The sequence below is a fragment of the Lygodium microphyllum genome, chromosome 13, assembly GCF_053477565.2.
Source record: "Lygodium microphyllum isolate KBCC chromosome 13, Lygodium_microphyllum_v1.1.10, whole genome shotgun sequence".
Classification (NCBI taxonomy): Eukaryota; Viridiplantae; Streptophyta; class Polypodiopsida; order Schizaeales; family Lygodiaceae; genus Lygodium; species Lygodium microphyllum.
The window spans coordinates 84,777,500-84,782,210 of NC_141147.1; the positions used below are offsets into that span (position 1 = coordinate 84,777,500).

The window sequence follows — 4,711 nt, forward strand, 5'->3', positions numbered from 1 at the left end:
ACTTGTTTAAGCTCCAAGACTAGGTTTTGAAATAGTGCATTTCTCTTTCTCATGCCCTCATATGGTCCTTTGGGGACCCTTGAAGGCTTGCTCTGCTGCTTATATTCCCCATACCTTACATAAAACTTGAAGGAATTTGAGAAAGCCCACTACTTGCAAGAGAGAAGAGTTGAACTTACAATATAGATAAGAGACCAATTGGGTACAATTTATCCCCCCCATGCATGAGCGAACACATCCCCCATGCATGTATTTATTTTTAATTTGATTATCTTAGTGATGAAAATATAAATGGGATCTCAAAATAGGTTAATACATTTTTCTTTCTTGTGTGGTTCATGTTTCCCAATTCTTTTCTCAAAAGTAAGCTAACTTTCCTAAATGTAATATCTAGAAATGATAGTTCTAGTCTATTCCAAGATATACATCAAAATAATAATAACGAACCAACAAAATCTTTTCCTTGAAATCACAAAAGGAGCCTAGTAATTTCATAATGCAAAGGCCATTGAGTAGTAAGAGCACTACCTCTTAATGTAAAGTTTTGGGATGGCTCTATATTTTGTCTTGTAGCAAGGACTACATGGATCACTTTTTATTTCATTTGCTTAACAAACTCCTCATGATGTGTGTGTACTAGACCATAACCATACTAAAGGAAGCGGGCGAAGTTGGGAGAGCAAGTGATTCAACAAGCAATAATGCAAGGAAGAAAAAAAGCAAAAGGGCTTGCACATGATAGTGGAAAATTAGCTATCACCATAGACCATGTTTATGACCAAATGTTTAAACTTGAAGTGTGTGTAATAGGATGGAAGGCGACATTGGTGGGTGGGATGGCACATCCTTTGACTTTATAAATCTTGAAGACAATTGTCAACCTCTAGAGTCTCCACCATGCATGTTGTATGGTACTTACATAGTTTTATGCAGTACACATATACCTATTTTTTTAATTCATTTTTCCAAGGCATCTAGGCTCATGCATTTTCTTGTACCAATGCACTTCATAACAATATGTAGTAGGAGACATGAACATTACAAGGACTTCTCAATTCTTTGCAAGAGAAGAGGGGTAAGACTTTGTGAAAAATATGGAGAAACAAATGATATCACAAAATCAAGTTTCTAATACTTAGACTTAAAGCATATGTTAGGATGGCATGTGTCATGGACACCATAGAAGATACTAGTTTCTTGGTGTCCATGACATTAAACCTAGCACCTCGTAGAGACTTTTAGTAGATCCGAGAAAGTTATAGAATATTATTTGGAAGGTTTTGGAAAAGCACTTGGATTTGTGCTTGCATCAATATTACTTATGTCATTGCTTATATTAGCGATGATTGTATCATCAATGATATCATCATTTAGAAGTTTCCCCTTAACCTACTAACTGTGATATAAATAGGGGTCTTGGGCTACAAGCCCTTTAGTCTTGCCAACACCTCACAATCTTGCTAACACCAATTGTGAGGCTCTTGTGATGTAAGTCCTCTCTAGTATAAGTAGGGGTCTTGGGCTACAAGCCCTTTAGTCTTGCCAATACCAATTGTGAGGCTCTTGTGAGGTAAGTCCTCTCTAGTTTTAGTTATCTCTAGTTCTTGTCTTGTCTTTGATCTAGTTTCGTATCGAGGAGTTGTCTTGTATCAAATTTGTATCAAGAAATATATTGTTGTACTTCATTCTTTTGTGATAAAGAAATAAGTTATTCTCCTTCTTCAAGTTATTCTATTGTAAGTTCTGAGGTGACAATCCTTGTCCTTGCCAAGGGCTTGTCGCCCCAAATTCTCTCTTCATGGAAAACCTTTTAAGGAGCTAATACAAAAACCTTTGATTTTAATAGTTTGCACGAGTTTTCTTATACTTTGTGGGTTACTTGGTTAGATTACCATCAAAATCATTTTGGATTTTCCAACTAACCCAAAAAAAGTTCCACGCCCCCCTCTTTCCAAAGTTCTCTGTTTATGGAAAACATTTTATGGAGCTAATAGAAAAACATTTGGATCTTAATAGTTTGCACGAGTTTTCTTAAACTTTGTAGGTTACTTGGTCAGATTACCATTAAAATCATTCTAGATTTTCCAGCTAACCCAAATGTTCAAGGCTTACATCCAAATTTCAAAATTGATTTGACCTTGAGCCTCGGGTTTTTGAGAGTAGTGCCCGGGAAGATTGTTTGGGAAAGTGGCATCTTAGCTTATCACATAGCTGGTTGTCCTATGAGACTTAAACCTAGAAGGACTTTAACTTGTAAAGTAAATTTTCGAGAGAGTGCAAATTTCTAAAGATGTATGTCTAGATTACTTGATTTGCTGGTTTAAGACGAGTCGACGGGAGTTAAGTATGCTTTTGAATGATATTTTCTCGAGCATGGCCAGGGCCTAGAGGCTAGGACCATGAGCACTGGTGCTTGGGCAGGCTGAAAAGTTCCAAATTCCAAAAGAAGGCAAAAGAAATGGGAAGGCCCACAAGCAAGCTGAATTCTGGTAAAGACAATGTAAAATAATTATTCAATAAGCTGAATTTCGATAAGGACAATGCAAGGTAATAATGCAATAAATAAAAAATGCATAGGAGCGGGTGGGATCGTCGGATCACGGATCTGCGCTTTTGGACTTTTGCGCTTGGTTGAGCACATGGGCGGTCCCCCACGAGGACACGTGGCAGCGTGGAACGCGGAAAAGTCAAAGGAACCCACCCACGCGTGCGGTAGGGACCACCGCACTGGTGGGCCGCACCGTCATCGCTGACGTCAGCCACACCCGTGCGGCATCCCCGCCACGTATCGCAATTGGAGAGTCGAGACCCCTCCGCCAGTTGTATTCACACCGTACCTTCGTTGTCCGCCAAATGCAGCCGTTCTCATGACTCCGAGTCGTGGCCCCGCGCCCCCCCCCCCCCCCCCCGGGGGACCCTTTGCCTTTTTTGGGGCGACTGGAAATTATGTTAAATCTAAATGCAAAATGTGGGTTTCTATGCTGCCTCTTACCACGCAGCCTAACCCGCGTAGTCCTGTCAGTGCCCCACATTTACTGTGAAATAGATTGCAAATTCTATCCAAAACCAGTGTTCATGGAAAACATTTTTGGTAGTACATATGAAGACCTTCAAAATCTGATTAAAATTTTTTAAAACCTAGTCGTTTAGAAACATCATAGTGAATATTCTGAATCAAATTAGACACGTTTGCCATTTAATATGTTGAATCAAATTAGATACATTTACCATGTTGCAATTTGATATTCTGACCATTTACCATTTTTATAACTATAATATTTTTTAACTACTAGGTTTAAATTTTCTTTCATTAGATTTTGAAGTTCTCCTTGGTAACTTTTGCAATTCATTTTACATTTAACCTTGGTTTTTCGTGAACATTGTTAAAACCACTAAAGATTTACAATAGAATACATTGCAAATTCAATTGAAGCCCACAAAAAGTTAAGATAAAAGTTAGAAACCTTAAAACTTTGCAAAAACCTAATCACAAAATCATAAAAATTTGCTATTTACTTCGAACATCTTTAAACCACCTCAAAAAATTTAAGAGAACTTTTCAAATTTTAAACTTATGCAAAATAACAAAAACATGTAGTCTGATTCAAAATTCTCTCCAAAGATAAGTCCATGTTTTTCTGTATATACTGCTAACAATGATTTTGGTGAGACTACCACATGGGCTCAATTTCAAGTCATATAGTTAAAGTGTCACATGGCATTGAGTAAAAAAGAGCTTGGTCTATCTCAAGCAGTAAACCCAATAGTGAACCTTTCTATCACAAGAAACTTGACCACGACCTAATAAGCTAAGTTCTAAATAAATACGATTAGTTTATTCACCAACACAAAATTCAAGTACTCTAGACTTCATATCATAAACCAGTAACAAAGTGTGTGCCAATCTTTATTGCACTTGCCCACTAACTCTAAGATTCTTTCGTGCTTCTCGTTTTGGTACAATGCATTGTTGTAAATAGAAGCTAGCTCCTCCATTAGTAGGATTTGCAATAACTATGAAAGTGTCACTTGCCAACCAATTACTTAGCAAGGAACTCTTGGCATCCCTTATACAAAGCTCGATACACCTCCAACTCTTCATATTCACCAAGCTCAATTGTGACATATTTTTAGCTTTCAACATAGGCTTTGTTGTAAATGATCTCCATTAGTTGCCCGTGCATGTCTCACAAAAGTATGAGAATTTCTTGGTCCTCAAAAGTATGATATAACCTTTGGAAATCCACAAATAGAATGCATGGGCCGAGATGCTTGAACTCTTATGCAAGCCCATGTATTTGACCTATCTATGTCTGACACCTTGTGTGCTTATCGCTATTACACACCTATTTTTAAAAAGGTTTCAACATGGTGAGTAGAAGAGAAAGATAACCCCACTCACCCTATCACTCTCTTGTGTCAACTGCTTGTAGGTGAGGTTAATATGTCTCCACTCCCCCACTCACACTTGGTGCAATACAACTAGGAACAACTATTGAAACCAAATTCCAAATTTGTTTTTCTAGATGATATCCCATTAGATGATCTCTATATCCTTGATTTGAAAATATTAATATCACTACACAAGATTCAAGCCATGGATTGCTATATTGACACATTTTTTGAATTGTGAGAAAAACTTATGGGTGCATCTAAAATTGATATTAAAAACCCATCAAAAGATCCACACAAAAGGTGTGTTTATTTAATG

The 4,711-nt window shown here is 37.4% G+C and overlaps 1 long non-coding RNA gene across 1 annotated transcript; it reads left to right on the top strand.

Annotated features, from left to right (window-relative positions):
• The first annotated feature begins 1,448 nt into the window (after nucleotides 1–1,448).
• Nucleotides 1,449–2,861, top strand: LOC148026857 (uncharacterized). Its single transcript, XR_015692783.1, has 3 exons — nucleotides 1,449–1,570; nucleotides 2,382–2,489; nucleotides 2,578–2,861. It is a non-coding gene; the product is annotated as an uncharacterized LOC148026857 (long non-coding RNA).
• Nucleotides 2,862–4,711: the final 1,850 nt, after the last annotated feature.